Here is a 22,669-nt window from a genome sequence, read left to right as displayed (position 1 = left end):
AAGATGAAGGCACTTTTAATTCAATGCAGAACTTGAAAAAAATTAAACAAGAACAATTCATTATTCAGCTTAATTCTAGCTTGCTTAGATCAACTATAAATTGTTACCTATGGATACAGCTAATGACACGTTCAATGGAACAAATTCTCTGTTACTTTAAGAAGCAGAGATTAATTCTCCATTCAGTGAAATTCCAAAGCAGGCTGAATATTCTGAAAACACTCTGTGGATACATTTGCTGGCTATTCCCACTGTACTGGTTCATCTTTGCATTCTCTATGGGAGTCTGTGCAGAAAGGCCCTGCTATTCTTTGTGACTTTAGACAAGTTAGTTTCATCTCATTAGTTAACTATGTTTAACATATATGAGGCACACTTGTAAGTGTGTTAAATTAACCTACTCCATTTTCGTAAAAACCCAGAGACAGCAATTAGTTGTATCTATGTTTCATAGGTAGAGAAACTGTAGGCACAAAAATGTATTGATCTGCCCAAGATCAAGAAGTTGGCAAGTAGGAAATACAGAAATGTTTACCATGAGCCTGTAGACACTTATCTGTGTCTCCATATAGAAAATAGGAATGTCTACCTTATACAGGTTAAAGACTTGATAAGTTAATTTTATAAAGCCTTTGGATAAGATCATGGCCTTTAATAGTAAAGGAAAATGTGTTGGCTAATAATATGAGTACAAAATAAGCACTTAAATGCGTGTTGCAGAGGTGAGTTAAATCACTAAAGTCTTTTGTATTTAAATGGAATTTGGTAGGCTACTACTCTCAGCAAAGTGAAGACTGTCCCCGTTCTTAACAATAATCTTAGTGGTTACCTCCAGTAAGTTTCCTGTATGGATAGAACTGAGAAGTGCGTGTCCATGCACATTTATCCAAGCCATCGATAGGAATGTTTTTAACATATTTTTCTACTCAATTTGGAGTCTGGGCTGTTGAGATCTGAGGCTGAAAACAAATCTGTGATTGTTGAATGGACTCTGGAATGAGCTCTGGGAGGGGTGGCAGGTTGTAGGTTGAAGCAAAATCAATTAAGTTGTTCATCATGTGGTTATTGATCTTTCTGTTCTTTTGTTATCAGGACTTGAAAGGCGAGCTGAAAGTGGCTACTTCAATACATCACAATTTGGAGTAAATGTTAATAACCTTTGAAATACCAGATTTGTATTCTTCCTGGACATACAGATAGTAACTAGTTCTGACCCCTGAAAAGGGACTGTCAAATTCAGATGACACTTTACAATGATGAGTAATTTAGAAAAGAAATTAGAAGAATGAAATGTCACTTGGAATAATTCAAATGAATTAGAAATAACAATAAGTATCCTAGCTCTGCTCCTCCAATTTAAAAGGCCTTTTTTCCTGCCTCTCACATTGATGCTGGACAATAGAAATATTCCAATTAAGGTGCTAATATCAGATTTCCAAATTCTGTGCATTGTGTATTTGGGACAAGGGTTTGAATGGAATCAGATGCTTGAACAAATTGCTAAAGACCATAACTTTATTTCTCAACCCCTTCTGAAGCCTCCACCTCCACATTGAATATGTTTCTAACTAAAGACCTCTAAAAAGACCATAACTTTATTTCTCAACCCCTTCTGAAGCCTCCACCTCCACATTGAATATGTTTCTGAGGGACTGTAAGAACTAGAAATGTTTGTGAGTTTTGTTTAGATGATTATTCTATTACCATGTGATCACTACCATGTAGTCTATTCCTGTTTCTAAAAATAAACGTTTATTGGAACACAGCCTCACTCATTCACTTTTGTACTGGAGAAGACTGAAGTCAGTGTGGCCTGCAATTCTGAAATGTTAACTGGGAGTGGTGGCACATATCTGTAATTTCAGAGCTTAGGAGGCTGAGGCAAGAAGATTGCCACAAGTTCTGGGTCTGCCTGATCTACATAGAAAGACCTTGTCCTAAAACAAACAAACAAATAAACAAACAAACACACTAAAATATTTACTATCTAGCTCACTGCAAAATTTATCAAATCCTGATACACAGTATAGGAATAATTTTAAAATCCATAATTTTTAAATTGTATAGATATTTTGTAGCATTAGCATGCCTTTTAAACAGATCTATATTTCATTGAACAGAATTAAAAAGTTAGAACTAGTCAATGAATCCAAAGGTTGTCTTTCCAGTAAATGGCACCACCATCCATTCAAACACTTTGAATAAAAGTAGAGGATTCGTCTTTAATTTCTCTTCTTCTTTTCCTCATTTGCTGCATCCACGAATCACATTTACTTCCATTACCTTTGGTGAGGGTCCCTAATCCATCTAAATGCCTCTGGCACCGTCTGATTGCAAGTCACCATCACTTCTCAGGGAGGATAATGCCAGCAGTATTGGCTTCAGACGGAACATTGTGTCTCTCCCAAATTCACATGTCAAAACACTGTGGTCAAGGATTTGGGTATTTGGAGGAGGGGCCTTCAGGAGGTAATAAGGTCAAAATTGTGGTGCCCCCAATAAGTGGGGTTCGTGCCCTCATAAAAAGATACATAAGAGAGAGATGCTCTCTTTCCCTCTCTCTCTGCCATAAGACAATAAAATCAGACTGTGCACCACAGTCCTCACTGGCTGGTTCCTTTCTGCCTCTCTACCCTGAGCTTTGGCTTACTGAGCTCTAATCACATTTTTTCTCCCTTTTTCTTAAAGAGGTCAACCCTCCAGCTGCAGGGCCTTTGTACTTACTGTCTCTGCAAAATACTATGTTTCTGGGTCACTTGATAGTCTCCTCCTTCTCTCTCCGGTTCCTTTCAAACATAAGTTTACCAAAAAGCGTTTCCTGGACCTTCTATCTAACACGCTTTGTTGAACCTCACAATCTCCCCCCGCCTGCACCACCTGTTTAATTACCTTGAAGAATTATCATCATCAGAAATCATCTAATTCAGTTCCATCTTATTTCTGTTGTCTTTCCTGCTATATTTGAGTTCTGTGGCAATATGGAGTACAGCAATGTATTGCTATTTGCACATTTCCAGGCTTGCACACAGCAGGCACTTCCTTTACATTTATTGAGTGAATATCATTGAGAGGGGTTATGGTTTGATGAAATAAAAAGATGCACAAAATATTTACTCATCTAAAATGCAAGCGTGAGATATGTAATACAAAGGTCAAATGAGACACACAGAAAAATCCATAGGAGATCAGAGAATGAGAAATATATGGGTTGGTCTGGGGAGAACAGGACCTTTGAGGAGGAAAAGACTCGAATGAAGTTAAAAGAAAGAAATGGGTGAACATTAAGAAAGAATCAGTACTCGCAAACACAAGAAAAAGAGAAGAACTCCTGGAGACTAACCAGATAGGAAATTTGCAGAAATAACAGAAACTTTATTGACCATAAAATCAAAATTAATGAGGTGGGTAAGAGCACATCACACATGAAGAAAGATTATTTCAAATCAAATTACTTTAAGTACTTCAAACTTCATAGCAGAATCAAAGGAAGACATGAAGACGTTTTCTAACAGTAGTGTCGTAACACCAAGAGCAGATGATTCGCTGCAGGGATCACATCTCTTCCTTGGCCCTGCTTTCTCTTCTCTCCCTTTTGATCCCTTTTGCCATCATCATGGTTGCCTTAGCTTTTCAAAGAGCTCTTATTTTTTCTCTCTAATTCAAGAGTCACTGAAATCAGGTGGCCAATATTCCAGGTACAACACATATTTTATTCTCAGTACTTTTTAGCAATTCTAAAGTGTGGCAAGTTGCACAACCACTCCCCTTCCTGAGGATGCTCAAGACTTCTTCCTCTTCCTTTTTCATTACCAGTCCCAGAATTTGTACAGCTGCTACAGTTCTTGAGCTTCAAAACACATCTCTTATATTCTCTGTCCTCCTTCTGCCTCCTTGTACTCACATTCAACCTTATTATCATCTCAGAAAGTTCACGTGCCACTTGTTTTTGAAATCTCTTCAAATCTTCACAGCCTGTTTCCCTTAACTTAGCTCAGAGATCCTGTGTACTTGTTGTGGATCAAAAACCACAGCTAAGTGTTACATATGCAAATATGTCTCTGCCTCTCATCCTGGTAACTACTGAAGCATCATGAGCATCACTTTAAAGATGAGAAATTGAAGCTGGGAAAGAGGTTCTGTAACTTGCCCAAGATCAGTCAGCTCTGTCAGAGACTTGACTTTAATTCAGGTCTGATTTTAAGTCTGTACTCAAATAACTGCACTCTAAGATCAAATCTGCATTGATCACTTTCTCCCCTGCTCTCAGGTTTCATTCATTACTTGCAGTGTTACACCATAACAATTGCACCTGTTCAGATACGTGTTCTGATTCATGTACACTGACTCTATTTTCCTTATTAAATTTTGAATACACTCATCCTTTACCTTTTGCATTGTATATCTTCCACATCTCTATAATCCTTCTTAAAGCAAGAACAATAAGATAGGTGCTTTGTGTTTGTTTCAATAAAAAGCATTTAAAATAACGAAATAATATCCATGTTAATTTTTAGTAATTACATATTTCATTTTCCAAAGTTGATTTGAGAATAGGAACATGAGGCTGATCATATATTCACTAGTTCTTCATTTCTCAAAATTATTCACACAAGGTTATCTTCGTATTTTTCAGGAACTATGTAAGGTAATGGGAATTCGGGAACAAAATCAGATTGGTCAGTGGCATGAAAGAGCTTACAATTGGTGTTAAATCTTTGTTACTCTCCATTATATGATACAAGGCATGAATATTAGTGACTGATGGAAAGTAAGAGATAGGACCTTACTACAATTTGGAGATAATTCAAGAAAAGCACAACACAGAGAATAACTTCAATAGCAACAAAAGGCTTCTTTTTTCAAGGTGCAGATTAGTAGTCAGTTAATTAAAGAAGCAGATTAGAAGAGGAAATCATAAGTTATGCAGCCATTATATTTTACTATAGTGCTGGGGGGCCTTGTACATGCCAGGCAAGTGTTTTACTAATGAACTATACTCCAGAATTTTACCATAATCTGTATAATAACAATCTTTGGATAGAAAATCAAGACCTTTTTTTGTATATAAACCATCTAATCAATGTTTTCTATCATGTATCTTACATAAACCACACCCATGCTAAACAATCTGCAACTTCCACTTTCAGTTTCTGTTAAAAAGAATTAGAACTTAAAGATATTTGGAAATAAAAGCAAATATATGTATATTAAATATTTTAGAGTGGTACTGTCACATATTTAACAATATTTTGAGCAACTTTCTTTCAATGAATCTTTTTAAAACATTCGAATTTGTTTCTGTAGCAACACCATTCTTTATTTTCAGACTGGTATTTCATAAGGTTATATTATATTTAATTACATTATGGAATTATAATAACAAGTAAACAACTTAAATATGTTTGGGAACAAATGGCGTAACAGAATCTTGGTAAACACTTAGCTCAACTGGTGGGAATAGATGTTCATGAGATGCCAGTTTGTTCCTGGGTATTGAAATTCAATTTGCCACAAATAGAAAAACCAAGAGTCAGAGTTTTCCAGAAATGATGGTTTCTTGGAATCTGGACTTCTTTCTCCATTAAAACCAGGATATGTTGGGAGAACCAGAATACTTGCTCACTTCAGTTATGGATGCAAGTGATTATGCTTTATGGAAGAGAAGCAGACACCAGTAATTGTGGCAAATCAATTAGGTAGGGTTTTGTTAACAGAGTTCATACACGATTTACAGAAGGATTCAAATAGAACTTCAGGACCCTTTCACCTAGCCACGAAATCTGATATCTTTTCCAAAGTAGTTTTGGAATCCATGGTGAGGGGTAAGACCAGGTTTAGACCAGGTTTAGCCCAGGTTTCAGCTGTCACCCTCACAATCTAGTTTGAAATGTTTCTCCGTCAAGAGATAAAAAGAGTCTTGCAAGCAGTTTTGCCCATTATCTTGGCAGGCAAGGGTTTCTGGTTGTCTGAGCAAACCAGGGAAATTATGACTTACCCATGATATTTCTTATGGTTCTTCCTTTCAGCAGTTAAGCTATGAATAAAATGTTTAGAAAAGGGAACATTCTTAATATCTCTTTCCTTAATTCACAAAAGTAATGTAAATGCTCAATTTTTACTCCTATGACCAGATCTTCATACATCTTCTGATGAACACAAGGAGAATAACAGACTCAGACTGTAAACCAAAGAAAATGATGCCATGCTTACTGTAAGCACATGCTCTTTGAGATAGAAAAGATGAACTTTCACTTATGAATCAGCCAAGGAAAGCTGCTGACAAGCATAAAACATTCCTCCCAAGAGCTGCCTTGAGATCCAGGGAAATCAGGTAAGGAAAATCCTTACTCAGGGTGACTATCATTTAAAACATTGTAAGTGCATGAAGCAAGCCTTAGGCTACAGTAGTTAGAAATAATATTTGTAGGGATACTACAACTACAAGTCAATCAATGTTGTATTTCTCCTTCTCCCTGGAGATTCCTCAATTAGAGAGAATCACAGCAGATTCCACATTCTGAAACACTGCTTCCCACATTCTATCCCGGAAGATAGAAGAGGCACGATCTTCTCATACGATTTATGATACCAGGTCCTCTCTAAACTGACTCCATGTATTAATAGATTGGTATCACACAATATCTTTGCACTACTACTTTTTGTCTAATACTTTTGTCATCCTCAGTGCTCATAGTATCAATAAAATTCATGTCTATCTCAGCAAGAGACAGCGATGTGAATACATTTCCAAGTTCCTGAAAGGCTGAAGGGCCTTGTCACAAGACTTGGTTGGTTGGTCACCTTTCCAGACACGAGCTGTAGGAAGAAAGCTACAGGCAATGCAATTTTACAGAGAACATATGGGCAGAAATTTACAAGATCCTGGGGGAGGGACTTCTGTTACCCAGATGGTTGCCAAAATTACTGATCCCTGCACTCTGGAAATGAGACTGGGAAGTTAATCAGATTAGTATGAATGATGATGTGGGAACTGTGATGCATGCCACTGTCCTGGTTCACAGACCTCTAATGAATTCCTTCATTAGGGTCCACATTTCAGAGGCTCTGAAATCATGGAGTTGTAAAACTAGCTCCACGCTATTCACACCCACTCATGAGTGGATCATGAACAAACACAGATCTTACTGAGAAATGTTCAAAAGAATAATACTTAAAATTACCTCTTCCTGTAAGCATTCTGACTGATAATATTTTAGAGGTCCTGGTCACAGTTATTATGACATAATCATGGACAAATATATCGTGTGCCTATAAAGGAAGACTACAGAATAAGAAGCAAGTTCATAGTTTAGTGAAGAGTGATAAAAGAAAAATATCTAAGTCATTAAAATTTCATAAAAAATTGTCAACAACCACCTTGTCCACACTGTTTACTACTATAGCCCAAGATTTAGCATAAAACTTGGTTAGATAGTATTAATTAGTAACTTTTTGAAGGAAGAAAAATTAAATCTCTCTGGCCATTAATTCATCGTTTTTAGTAAGGGAAAATTTAGCATTCTTTACTGAACTGTAAATATTTTATTTTGCACTAATGAAATCAGAAACTGTATTTATTGTGGTCCTCCATAAGTAGAAAGATATAATCAACTGAGAAGTAGAAATTATAAATTATGTTCTTTGTCTTCCACTACATCTAAGCTATGTGATATCAAGCAGCAATTGAGTTAAAAAGATCTTGACTTATCATTAGATAGACTCAATAAGCAACCTTAATTCCTCTCTGCTACTGGCCATTCTGAAGCTTGTTGTCCTCATCTAAAAAGTGATGATATATAATACCCATGTCAAAAAGGCAATGTCAGATTTAAGTTACATGGGTTTTTAAAAACTGACTTCACATTTTCTGGAAACACATTAAATTGAGATAACTTGTACACAGTACATATGCCAGGCACTGATTTAAGTGCATTACATACATTAGTACATATATGAGGTCATTCAGTGCTCAAAACAATCCTATAAGCTAAGTAATACTATTATCCCCATGCTATGAATAGAAAAAAATTGGGACCAGAAAGTTTACGTGATTTTTCTCAGGATTACGCACTTAGTGACAATTAAATGGTTCAAACTCAAAGGACTATAACTGGTGCTCTTCTCTTTTTACCAATAATAGATGCTTAGGAATTGTTAGGGTTTTTTTCTAACTATAATATTCTCGCTATGATGCTCTCTCCCTACAAGGACTTCAAAAATACTTGCATTCTGGTGTTATATAGAATTAGTGCTTTTAAAAAGCCAGTAAGAAATATGTCCTAGCCAAAAAGGCTTGAATAGTGAAAATCTTCAGCAAAAAATTTCTTTCTGAGGTCTCTGCCTGGAAAATCTTCTGCACCGAGCAAATCAGGTATAGCTAGCAGTCTAGAATATTACTTGTCAGTGGCTGAGACCATTCTCTGACAGACTAGACAAACCCATGGTGATTTCCAGTTTTGACTTTACTCTCTGGTCCTGCAATCCTCAGAATCATGGCCTTAACATAACCTTACCCCACAGCTAAATTAAAAACTTTTGCCTGAGACTGAGGCTAGGTGCCAACCAAATAGCTGTTTTAGCAATAGAGACACCTGTCTTCTAGCAGATTAAATGAGATCACTGACTCATTTACATAAACTAGCAGATGGGGAAGAGTGGCATTTGTTATCAATTTCTGGCCAGATTTCAACCAATTACATGGCCTTAAAATGTTTAGTTGTTCATTGCCAAACTTCTAAGGTACTTCCCTAGGGCAGTTTATATAAATATGCTCTTAAATATTCAAAATAATAATTGTATCTGCTTTATTTATATTTTTGTGTATGGTGCTAGGGATTGAACCCAGGGCCTTCTCACCGAACTACATCCTTGGGCCTTTAAAATTTTTATTTTGAGGAAGAAACTCCTTAGACTCTAAGTTGCCCAGACTGGGATCAAATTCGTTCTTCCTGCTTCAGCCTCCCTGAGTGCTGGTACTAGAAACATGCTCCACTGAGCCCACCTTCTGCTTCATGTTTTTTCTTAATTGACTCATACATATTTAAGATATTAACACTTTTACAGATTTCTTCCAAACCCAATATTCACTAGTGATTTCATCACTAATTTCATACATGAGATAGAACATAAACCTTCACACCATCCCTCCTCATTAGCCCTGAACTATACATTTTTGAAAGTAGTTATGAGGTCTTAGATGCAGTTCCTAGCACCAAAAAACAAAAACAAAACAAACATATCAAGGCTTATGCTAACATATATCCATAGATTATAACTATACAAAAATTTTACTTCCCACTTTTATCTTAGTGCCAAAGACAGTGCCAGACACATAACCAATATTCAACAAAGATTTACTGAATTACTGAGCAAATGAATTACAGAACGAATACTTGAACCACTAGCATTTGAATATCAGCTTTCACAGCTATAAGGAAAGGAAGTGAGAATTTCAGAAACCTCAGCAGGGTCTCTATGGGGAATAACAATCACTCATCCACCCCTAATCAATATTTACTCAGTGTGAGTTCTTCCAGACTGGGTAGGAACAGTGTCTTTTTCATCTTTCTATCACAGGTTGTTAAGCAGGGTCACATACATGGCAGAATTTCAATAAGTCCTTTGAAATGGCCACAAACGAAGGGCGAGGTTTGACCCTTCCCTCCAAAGACTGCATAACTTATATTTTGCGGGTAGAAAGACTTCCTGCAACATCATGTGGGTTGCTGCCTACTAGTCCTACAGGTTAAAATATCAATATGATACTTATTGAACTTTCTTGACTCTTTTAGTCTGCTATGTCAAGTCCCTTTCAAAACTAAAAAAAATAAAAGTTACATCCATCTCCCTGTGACTTGATTCTATGATTGTAATTTAGCCAGAATTACCACCACATCATAAGTTACTATACAGGAAATAAAACAATTCATCTTTTGCCGTTAAGTTGTGGCATTTGCCTGCAAGTGGCCTGAGTTCCAGTGAATTTGCCTTTGTGTAATTCCCTGGGTCATTAGCTGTACAATCATAATTTTTTCAGCTGTGCAGACTGGTGTTATTTTTCTCATCCATTTTTCTCCTCTCCTTCTTCATCACATTTCTACACTGAAGGAAACCATGAGAGCACCATCTGGTACAACCTGTGCACAAGGCCAATCAAATGAAAGGCAGCCACTGAAAGAGGCCCGTATTTCATTAGGCGCGCTTATGTGCTACTGTTGGTCTCGTGCCATTTCCTATCCCTCTAGATTTAACTCCAGGGAGTTCAAGGACTCCTCAGCAGGGACTAAATGAAGACCTCCTGCCCCAGTGGCAGTGATATCTGAAGAGCTGCTACTGTGGAAGGTGATACAGTCAACACTGATTTATGAATACATATATTTACAGAGAATTAACTTTTCCTGCATGTCTACCAACCGACTTAGGCAGTCATAGAGGCAGCTGCCAAATGAGTATTAACGTAACTGGAAAATCTTTGCCGTATGAGTCAGACGATCCTTGCTTTGTACAAGACCCTCAGTATACTGTGTTGACTCTAATTTCCAAGAAGTTCTTTCATGTGCAGACAACGCCCCACCTTGGAGCAATCACCCGAATCCTACTTAGTGGAAATTATACCACAGCTTGAGAGAAGCAAATGAATTAGAAATATTGCAGCTTCAGTTTTCTTTAAGCCCATGAATTAGTTTTTGGCAAACTATTTGACTTCCATGAATATCGGGGAAATTAGTTTATTCGTTCCTTTTAGTATCCTTAGAAGCTTTATTTAGTGTCACAAAGGGAAAATAATATTGAAATGGAAGCCAAGAGATGTAGGTTTGAACGTAAACTTTATATTGTACAACCTGAATATCTGGCATTTGTGCTTTTTTATTTGGTCTTTGAGGCCTCAGTCTTATGATCTATAAAATAGTCCTCCAAATGAGGTCTATGAACATCTGGGATGCTTATTTAAAGCATATATTGAATGATTTCTGTTTCCAGAAATATGAAGTTGATCAACTCTCCCCTATCCCACCCTCAGAGTACAAGTAAACACAATGACAATCATCAGGAAATCTACAAGTTGGAGAGAACAGTGAAGCCTGGCTTGAGAATTAAGAACAGAGCAACGACATGATTGTGAGTTCTATTTTTTTTCTCTCGTATGTCACACACTTGGAGATTCAGAAACTGGAAATTTGGTGATGCCAATGAGCTCAGTAAAATTTAGCTCCAGGAAAACAAGGTTATTCACATTAGCCAAAGGATAGGGGAAAGAGAGCCTGGCAAAATGAAAATCTTTAGATCATAAACACTGTACCCTAGCCAACACAAAAGAGACAGCTGTGATCCCATCCACAACAGTAAAATCCATAAGGAAAGTCTATACTTCCAACCTCACTCTGCTCCAACAGGTGCCTGAACGCCCATGCTATGCTATTGTCAAAGTGGAAGAAGGGAGCTGGAATTTTTGTTCCCACTGGCATGTAATAGGGCTTGTAGCTCCACAGGGCTAATGAAGACTCTTCAGAGAACTGAAACTTTCATTCCACCAAGCAGTGATGGAGAATCATACCTATCTTGGTGTCCACAGACACTGAACGGGAAATCAGACTTCTATTACTACATGGCAGGAATGGGGTAGGGCCCTACCCTTCCCAGACATGGTTGGGTGAGAAAGGCAGCTAAAGCCGGAATTTTAAGTTAAATTCAGAGTCTCATAAAACAATGTGAAAATATTTAGGTTTTAATAAAAACTCAATCGTATAACATGAACCAGGAAGACTCAAACTGAATAAAGAATAAAAACAATAGATGCCAATGCCAAGATGATAAGGTTGTTAGAATTAACAAAGATTTTAAAGCTGGCAGGTTTTTAAAAAATGCTTTAATGAGGGCTAAAGGTAGGGCACTTGCCTACCGTAAATCAAAGCCCTATGTGCCATTATCAACACTACAAAAAGAAAATGTTTCTATGAACAATCCTGACTATACATGAAACACGGAAAACAGAGCTCTTTTATAAAAAAAATATAAAAGATATAAAGAAGTAACAATAGAAATTTTAGAACTGAAGGATACTAAAAAATAAATAAAAAGCTCATTTGATGGGCTTGACAAGAAAAGGGAGAAGTGAGCTAACAGATTGAATGATAGAACTTAGTGCAAACAACAGAGAAAAAATAGACTGAATAAACAGGGCTTCAGAGATCTAACAGAGTATAGCAAAAGATCTAATATCCCTATTGTCAGGTGAAAGGAAAAAGATGAGGAAGAGGCAGAGCTGGAAGAGTACTCAAATAAATAATGGCTAAAAACTCCCAAATCTAGCAAGGGACATAAATCTCAAGACTCAACAGTCAGATCACACACAGAACTGGAAAAACACAAAGAAATTCACGCCAGCACACAACACAATTAAACTTCTGAAAAGCAAATACAAACTAAAAATCTTGAAAGGTGTGAGAGGAAAATGGTATTTTTACCTGCCCCCTCCCAATCACTTGAAGGACAGCAAATTTCTCATCAGAAACCACAGACAGAAAGAAATGATGGATTTTTTTTTTCTTTCTCTGCAAAGAAAAACTAAAACTTTGCTAACCCAGAATCCCCAAGCCAATATAAACATCTTTCAGAGTGGGAAGGGTATGGGAAAGGAAATAAGGGAAAAGAAAAACATACGAGAAAATGAAAAAATGGCAATAAAGTTTTTGTACATAGGAAAGGGAGGAGGGGGTGAAGGGATGGCAGGGGAATGGGGAAAAAATGAGAACCAAGAACTGTCGTGCAAAGGTACAAGATCCCAATGATGTCTGTAACTGTACTGTCTACCTAAAATGTACCAATAAACTCAATGAGAAGAAAAACTAAATAAACATCTTTCAGGAATGAAGGAGACATCAAGATGTTCACAGGTAATGAAAGTAACAATTTGTCATCATCATGCCTCCATTAAAAGAAAGGCAGAAGGAAGTTTCCTAAACAGAAGGGAAAAATGAAAGAAGTAACCCTGGAACATCAGAAAGGGAAACAACACATGTTCTGCAAATCTGGGTAAATCCGATAGGGTTCCCTTCCCCTTTTGAGTTTTCTAAAGTATGGTTTATATTTGAAAGGAAATTAGATACTGATGTGACTCTAGACATGTATATAGGAAATATTTAAGATAAATATCATATAAATGGTGGAGAGTAAATACACATAATAAAAACTCAAAGAAATGGGCCTTTTACCGGAGCCACATTGGCCTTTCCTGGACACCCCAGAAGATTTCTCTGTGTCTTGTACTGGCAAGAATTCCGATACCACGGGCACTCAGAGGGAAGGGGAAGAAGTTAGGGCATTTAGTGAGGCAAATGGGTTTTTTTAAAAGAGAAAGGTAACAATTTGTTAGATAGAAGTGTCTGAAACTGATAAAATAAATGCATAAAATGCTTAGTGCAAAGCCTGATCTTGTTCCATATTACTTAATAAATATCTCCTTCTCACAGAAACACATAGTAACAGCACAGTACCATATGAAGTTTGTGTGAAAAGGTGGTTGAGAATTTAATAAGCTGTATGTTCAAGGAATCCTGATTTAAATCAGAAAAACAAACAGCTCATCAATGACAAGAGCAATAAAACTGCTGGGTTCAATACAATTAAAAATTCTCTCAAATCATCAGAGCAGCTACTTCCTATGGATATTGTTCTAGAATATGTAAAACATCATTTATTTTTGACTTGGTGATGATATCAGAATATAATTTAAAGAATCCTATTGGACTATGGTATGGTGTGAGACATCACTGGATTTCCACTCTGTATTCACTCTTCAATTGATATTTTCTTGTCATAATCACAGACTAGACTATTTTCACATCAAAATATAATTCTTTGTCACATTTTGAGATGTCTATCCAGATAAATGATAGACCCAAGAATAGCCCTTAAAACTTGCTCCTTTGTAAAGAAAATTTACTTCTTTATAGGAAATATTCACTAGTTAAATAACAGGAAGGAGAGACACACATAAGATAGCACATAATCTGAGAATGTTGTCCTGAGTCTTTTTCTGCATAATTGGACAAAACCTTTGTTGGCAGTACATTTCTTTTCCTCCACCTTCCCATAACTGGTTGCCATCATCTTCTGGGATCCCAAGCCCCTATTGCTTTCCATACTTTATGAGAGAAATTCAACCCACTGGCCCTTCTTTAAGTTTCATATTTTATGTGGCTCCTGGGCACATATGTATGTTAAAACTTTGAATGGTTTTTCTCCTGCTAACCTGCCTATTGTCAGTTTATTTCAGCAAACTTAAACATCGAGACGGATGAGGAGAATGCCTTTTATCACCATATGCATAGGTCATTTGTCTGAACCTGATTGTTTTAAGTGCCCTTTATCAGTTACTGGTTCCGGAATGGGCATATGACCCATCACTACCCACTAAGACTTGAAATTTCCTTGAAAATCTACGTGCTTCACTTTCCTTTAGACATTACATATATGATGAGCTTTCTAGAACTGCTTAACCCATGATGCTACCATCCCTAAAATACAATCATGAGGTGGAAGATGAAAACAATCTGTGTCTTGGATGGCATTGTAAGTCATTGGCTCCACCAACCATGAAGACTTTTCTACCCCTTAACTTCTGATTATATGAAAAATCAATTTTTAATTCTTTTTTTCAGGTATCCCTAGAATCAGAAAAACTCAACTGATAATATCTGAAAGAAAAAACAACACAACAGTAAAAATTAATCACTCTGGAAAAAAATAATTTCGAGAACCAACCAAACAAGCAAATCGACAGCAAAAACAATGAACTGTTTCAATTTTTACCCTGCTTTTAAAATTATTTCCAAATTTTAAAATCATTTCTCTCATATTGAGAGGCACCATAAACAGTTTTTTTTTAAATTATAGTTTTGCTCAGATCCTGTAGATCTCTTAAAAATGAAGATATGTAAGGTCCTGGTGACCCTTGAGCATCAGGAACTATGTGTATCATTAAGCTCAAGTGATGCCTTGGTGAATTTTAGAAGGTTTCCTTGTCCTTTTAAATAAGTTTCTCATATCGCTGATCTTTATCATTGGATGTTTCCTATTCCTCAAAGCCTACAATTAAGGGATTTTTGGCTAAGTGAAGGTTAGTGGCATTCCAATTAATTCATGCATTTCCAGTGGCAAAGAAGCACAGCAAATGCTGAGTGCAAAATTACAAATGTATCTTTGGTAAGAAAGCTCTGGACTGGCCAGGGATTTAGCTCAGTGGTTCCACCACTTACTTCACCAGCTCAAGGACCAGAGTTCAATCCCCATTACCAAAAAAAAAAGACCAAAAGAAAGCTCTGGATGAAATGCATTCAACTGATCCCCCCCACAAACAAATACACAAATGAAGGATTATTTTAGATAGATAGATATCCAGCAAATCAATGAGAAGAAGGAAATATTTAGTATGGTTTAAGCTGGAATTAGGGAGACATTTTTTGACTGAGAATGAAGAAACTGCTTCCTGACAGTAAAAATAGTTGGATTGTAAAGTCATATTCTGAGAGAAGGAGGCACTTTATCTTGTATCATTTTTGAAAGCAGGGATGCATAGTGGCAATATTCTGGAAAGTCCCCATTAGGGAATTAATTTCTCTCATGGCACATTGTTTTCATATGGTCCAGTGACTGTGTTCTCTTTTTGAAATAAACTGGTGAAATCAGCATCACAGCTCTACTAAAGACACAGAGTCTCATCTATTTTGTGTAATTCTAGTGAATATACACATACTTGAAATTTTCAAATCATTAACAATAATCTAGGGTATGAGAAAACTGTAAGGGCTAGAAGGAATCAGAAATGTCACCCCATCTCTTCCTTAGGCAAATAATAGCTATCACTTGCTCGGTACCTACACTGTGCCAAACCCATATATTCTTTCTTAATCTACTGCACCCATTCCTGCAAAGCAGGCCTGATTATTTGAATCAAAACAGATGGAATCTGGCTTGGAGATTTGAAATAGCCGGTCAGATCACACAGCTGTTGAGCATACAAGTTAGGGCGTTCACCCATTTGGCCCAATTTAGAAGCTTAAGCACTTTTTTTGCACTACACCATTTTTCTCAGAAGGCAAAGGTCCTGAGGCCCAGAAAGTGACCTGCCTGTCCCCAAGCCTCACCACTGATCAATAGCATCATAGGCCTAAACAGCTCTGCCCCTTCCTCCCTAGGCTGGTGCTCTTTATGTGCACATTATATAAATGCACCACCTCAGTTAGTAATCTGGATCTAAAATCTGGGTAATTAGGGGCAGGCCCAAGCTGCACCTGCTTTTCTGGTTGGTATTAGTAATTAAATTTCTTTTTAAAACATGGCCTCTTTTTCACTAATGCCTTTTTAGGATGGTTAAACACTTAAACTACTGTGTAAGACCTGCAAAAGTAGCTGAAATGGTTCCACCCTTCCCAGCTACATAATTGAAAAAAGATATTATTCTTTGTGCCATAGAGTTTCATCCATTTGTTCTATGTGTTTCCCCTACCCCACCCTTCCAGGGTCCCTACCTGGCCATCAGTGGCCTCCTTTCCTAAATTCTCGGTCCTTGCTCCAGCGCCATTTGTGTACCCTGTGCTTTCTCCTATACTGAGTACTCCTGCCTCTGCCCGAGGCTTTGCTGGCAAGTTCTTTGTTTTATGCCAGAACTAGACTGACTTCTTCTCCTTTGAGAAGCCAGACTTCCTTGCGGTGATGAATTAAAGGTCAATCCTTAAGCCTGCTTAGTGGGGGAGGCTCCCACTCTTCTCACTTCAGATGTGAAAAAGCTCCCGCCTACATTTGGAGTGTAAGTGACCCGGTTTACAAGTTGGAATTTAAGCCACCCACAATCATAAGCCAAAGGGTACATGACAGGCACTGAATATTTAAGAAAAAATAAAAATTTAAGAACAATGACACTCACAGTTATCTCCTCAACTCTTCATCGAGTTTCTTCCTTTCCAACTTTTGCTCTTTCCCTTCCATTAAAAACCACATTCAATGATAGGAGTTGTCTCTTTCAATTGCAAATGAAACACTGGCTCTCTACACAGGAGTTTGCTCTTGGCAGGCCTTGCAAAAGGACATTTGAAAGCAGGATTCAAAGTGGCGAAGGTTTCAAATTCTGTAGACATCACAAATGATTCCTTATTTGTAGCAAGTAGTAAAATCTATTGCCAAGGAAGCCAGACCGGCCCCCTCAGGTTGGTCCAATGAAAAATGCTCTAAGAAATTTTTTAAATTTAAAATGAAAATAACTGTGTTTGCAGAGGTGGTGAAATCAGTTGTCTCTCTGAACACTGTAACGCTCTGGTGTTTTAATTGGCACCAAACTTGAAGCTCTCTGAATACAAAGTAACAGAGAGGAGAACAGGGAGGAAACTTTATCTGAAAATCTATGGAAGCTTTGAATTCACAAGGCCTTTGTCACATTTTTGTTCATGAGCTATAGTACAGAGTACTCCTCAAAGTAAGCCACAACATCTCAAGATGAAGAAACACAAGCAGACACAAACGCACATACACACATCACAATACACAGCGAAACTAAATGGATACCCGGTCGAAGAAACTCTACACAGAAAGCTTGGTTCTAAATGAGTCATTTGGAGAAAGAATAGTCTGCTCTGCTCTGAACTGGAATTCACTGCACAAGAACAATGCTCTCTTCAAAGATTCTGGCACAGGCACAGATAGCAGGAGCCATCCAAAATCCTTGATCAACATACACAGGCTTTTGCACAGTGACTGGAAGTAAAGTGATTTGCAGCACAAATGAAATTTTTGACCTCAGGACAAAACCATTCCTTTGCCCGACAGTAAACTCCTGAAACTAGAGTCTATTATAGTCTCTGTGATCTGGTTTTAATGAGGTAGACAGTTTTTGGTGGTTTGATAATGGTCAATGTTCATATTGATTTTTGTTCCTTTTAAGTCACTTTTAATAACAGAATGAGGCAAATCAATACCAGTTCAATATTGCAAACTGCAAGAAAGGAATAACTTTGGAGGACACAAGTGGAATCTCTCTTTTTGGGGGGAAACAAGGAAAAAGAATTATAACAGAAACACAAAACACGCAATTTTATTCATGAAAATCAGAGTCCCTGTGTCAAAAAGCAATTCTCTTCATATAGTCACCTGAATCATTAATTGGGAAGGTGTGTGCATTTTTCAAAGCCACATCTCAGAGTAGAATTCAGTATCAAGAGTGAATCCTGAACTGTGTTATTTGTCTAAGGCAGAATATTATAACGGATCTAGTTGAAATTCTAGAAGGCTCTACCTGTAAATCACTTGGGTACTCTGAAGATTGTTATGATCATCTTCGCTTCATCTATGCTGAAATCCTTTCTCTACGTTCTTTCTGTATCTGGCTGAAGGCTGATTTACTAGGTGTTTTGGCTGTTTGCAAGATGGTGAGGTCTAGGACTAATGCAGGAAGAAAACTATCATTTCATGAATATTAAAATAATTTTGGTATTTCTTGCTTTATTCAGGCTTGAACAAAGCTGTTAGAATTTTTGTATTTTTGGTGTCTTGCTTATTGATTTGTTTACAGAATTTCTATAGAAATATGAATATTGCTCATTTGCTTAAAAATTATTGCACACAAAACAATGTGCCAGGCACATTGCACAGTAGATGTTTATGAGCTACAAGCGACAGCTACAACATAGCTGTAGGCTCTGCCTTTATGGAGCTTGCATTAGAGTAGGACAAAGGAAAAAAAAGAAGAAATATGAATGAATGAATGTGTGAATGAAGACTAATGATTATTAGGACATAACTTTGCCAATATTGGGATGAGAGATAAAGGGCTGCTTTATATGCTGTAGGCAGGGATGGGTTCTATTGGGATGTGATATTTAAATTGCCAACAAGAAGAATAAATAGGTAATCATACAAATAACTGGAGGAGGATACCAGGACAGATTGTGCTAAGAGATGTGAAAGGTTCTGAGACACGACAGATGTTGGCATATATAACAAAGACAGAAACAAACAAACAAAAACATTGTGGCTATGGTTGGATGGGCCTGAGCTGAAGGGGTAGAAAAATTTCAAGGCCTAAAATCATAGACTTTTAGGCTTGTGAGTAATCTAGAGATAATTGTATGGACCAAGTGAATTCCAAGTTATATGGAAAGATTTTTTGAGGCAGGACTAAAAATGGAGCCTACTAGGGTATTTTGGGTGGCTAAAGTTGAATGGATGATGGTCAATAGGGTAGCGGTAGTTGGGAGAGGGGTGGCAAGGTTCAGGGTAATACAAGAAAGATCAATAGAAATTTTATGGAGAAATCTTCATTAGCCTTATTTATGAGAAAGTGAGAGGAAACAACTGAAATTTCTATCAGTTGAAGAAAGTGAAGAAGGTTGAGAAATTCTCATGAACTATTATGGAGAACAATCTAATGTGATATTTATAAAGAGATTCTGTTGATATTTAAAAGTGATTAAGACAAAATAGAAAAAGTAGAATATAAAATGTATACCCAGGAAAACACATCTGTGGTCTCTTGCCTCTATCATAAAAAGACCAGATAAACGTACACATACATTTATGAGTATATTTCATGATTAGTCCTACCAGTTTTAATATTCAGTGATTTTGTGCCAGGCATTGTATTAAGCCTATATATTGTCTCAAGTATTTCCACCCAAATGCCAAGGGGAAGGTATTATTGTACACATGAGTGGATGGAGGCTAAATTAAGTCACTTGAGCTCATAGGCAAGAAAGGAGCTGAGTCAAGTAACAAATCATAAAATATTGTCTTTTAAATATGTGTTGCTGTTTTTATTTTTTGGGTTTGCCAGTTAAATACGGTGGTAGTGCACCTCATTAAAATTTTGAAAATAAATCAGATCATGACTTAACAAAAGAGATGTAACTGCAAATGTTGCTACACTGGTGATCTGCTCCTTTCCTTCCTGCCCAGGGTTCTGCATTGTGTCTGTGGAGCTGGTTCTCTGGGCTGTTTTTAATTCACTAAGTGTTCATTTATCATTTACTATGATGTTAGTATTACCAATTCTTTCTACCCTTACAACCCTGGGGCATGAGCCACTGGAAGCTGCAGTTCTCCTTCAGAGCAATTATTCTCCTTTGAGGGGAAATGACTTCCTGTGCTTTTTCTGGTTTTCATTTGTTGAAGCTGGGTTGTAAGAAGATTTGCACACTTGGAATTGGCTTTCTCCTTACTTACCCTCAGTGAATTTCTTACATGTACATGAAAATTTTTGATTTCATGATTTTCAAGCTCTTTCTGCCCTCAGCTTTTATCTATTAATTGGCATTTTTTAAATCTTCTGTACTGCTTCATACCTTTATTGGCGTCTTTACAACAGTTTGCTAAAACTATTTTAGTGCAATGAAATTTTGTGAAAGAATATTAGAATGTTTCATCCAAATTGGTGGCCCCATTTTTGGTGGCCATTTGTTTTTGAAGTTTCTAACCTAAAAAAAAAAAAGGAATTTATAACAACTATTAGAATTTTATTTACTCTGACACCTCCTCAAACATGAAAATGTATTTATCCACAGCATAAAAACTGTTAACTGGAATGCTTTTTATAATCAATTTTTGGAGATATTTGCTGAGAATTTCAAAATCATAGAACAATAAAAAATCATAACCGTGAAGAGAGAAATAATGATTGAAATAGTTCTATATGCCTGAGTACTTTTATATGAGGGATTTGGAGGACCTGAGGATTAATCTCCACTGAGCTACCTAACCTGCCCTTTGTAATTTTTAAAAATAAAAATATTGCTTCATTTAATCCTCCAAACAATGTTATAACTTGGGTATAATTCCTTCTTATTACACTGACGAGTAGGCTGAAGCTGGGAGAGGCCCAGCAGGAGCTGGACTTGTCTCGTGGCAAACACTGATAAATAGTAGTGCCAGGATTTAAGTCCAGATCATTCTCATTAGAATGTGTAACTTTCAACAATCATAATATACTGCATGGGTAAATTATATTTGGCAAGTTAGAGGACATTTATTTCCATTCATTCTTAAATAAAATCACAGCTTGGAAAGCCACCAAAGTTTTATTATCACCCATGTTATTCAGTTCAGCTTCTGTTGACTGTATGTCAGTTAAAGGAAAGCTGCTTCCAAAGTATTGATCTAAGCTCAGAAAACTCCAAACAGTAAAGAATAAAACAGCCAATCTAATTTATTGACTACAGGACAGGTCCCTAAACACAAATTGATAGAACGAAGTCAATCACCTAATTTTAATAAACCTTGTCTACATATATATAATCAATAGTACGAATTTAAATTAGCTGTCTCATAGTTTTACAAGAATAGCAGGCAGCATGAAACAATATTATATTTGGTCACATGAGAGACACACCTCTGTTTTAATAAATGTCAAACTGAAGTGTTTTAAAGATTAGATAGAACTTGAAATCAAATACAGAGGACACTTGAGTTATGACTGGCCTGACATACAAACAATTTGGGACATAATTTTAGTTTTAACTTATAACCAAAGCCGTAAGTTAAAACCCAGATGCTGACTACTTGTGTTTCCAGATGGTCTCAAATACATATTTAACGCTTACAGAGTTCTGGAAGGAACATCACAATGTACTTTCCTGTGTGGGGTAACTGAGAAATCCTTGGCCAATATCTCTCTAAAGACACTGATATCTCCCTGTGTACAGAGAGACTTTGAAGGCAATTGAACAACTTCAATTACGTTTAGCTCTTGGGAACAAACTGAGCTCATAAGTCAATGGTCCACTGTACATGAATATGTGATTCATTGATCTCTTTGTACTGGAGGACAGAGGGATGGGGCAAAGGTGATCAATGTGTACTAGTTATATTTAGGTAGGAGCAAGAAGTTTGACTGTGCTGTGTATTGTAGGGCGAGCATAGATAGCAGTAATTTAATGTACATTTCAAGGAGATCTAAAAGTCTGGGGTATATTTCAGTGTTCAGTATTTGCCTAGCAAGCACAAGGTCTTGGCTTTCATCCCCAGCCTGGCAAATTAAAAAGAAGGAGAAGGAGGAGAAAGAGAAAGAGGAGGAGGAGGAGGAGGAGGAGAGGAAGAAGAGAAGGAGGAGGGGGGATGGGGATGGGGACAGAGGACAAGGAAAACAGGGGAGGAGAATGAAGGGGTGGGGATAGAAACAGGAAAGGATTTTATGTGTATTTGTTTTAGCCACACATTGATGATAAATGAGGAGGAGATAGATATGTTTAACCTGATTGAAACATTAGAAAATATTTAAAACTTGAATAGCACATAAATCATTGATATGTTTTATGTATCAATTAAAAATAAATTTAATTAAAACAATTTTTAGAAATCTCCTTGAGGAACTTGTAGTACTAATGAAACCGACTTCTTAATTCACAGACAACTGTGTCACCCTCTGTCAGCAACTTTACATCCTTATCCCATTTCTTCGCCACATTTCCATGAGACAGGTATCAGCTCTAGTTCATCCTGGGAAAACGGAGCCACTTACAGGTGAAGTCACTTGCTGAAAAACCCACAGATGTTAAAGGACCTGACAACAATTCAAACTAACGTAAAACGGTGGTAAGTACTGTACTGCACTTCTACTTTTTCAGGAAAATAAAGTTGCCCATATCAGTGAGTACATGGCACTACTTCCTATGACTCACACTTTTGA

General features: G+C 37.0%; 1 long non-coding RNA gene across 1 annotated transcript in view; it reads right to left on the bottom strand.

Annotated features, from left to right (window-relative positions):
* LOC117283630 overlaps positions 1-17,293 on the bottom strand; it is a 120,703-nt gene extending 103,410 nt beyond the window's left edge. The window contains exon 1 of the long non-coding RNA XR_004514670.1: positions 16,925-17,293. This is a non-coding gene — a long non-coding RNA (uncharacterized LOC117283630). The remainder of the gene's footprint in view (positions 1-16,924) is intronic.
* Between the last annotated feature and the right edge of the window lie 5,376 nt (positions 17,294-22,669).

The sequence above is a fragment of the Fukomys damarensis genome, unplaced genomic scaffold, assembly GCF_012274545.1.
Source record: "Fukomys damarensis isolate Sample0158 unplaced genomic scaffold, DMR_v1.0_HiC HiC_scaffold_28, whole genome shotgun sequence".
NCBI classification, from domain to species: domain Eukaryota; kingdom Metazoa; phylum Chordata; class Mammalia; order Rodentia; family Bathyergidae; genus Fukomys; species Fukomys damarensis.
Note: the sequence above shows the minus strand (reverse complement) of the source record. Positions and strands in the feature narration are given on the sequence as shown.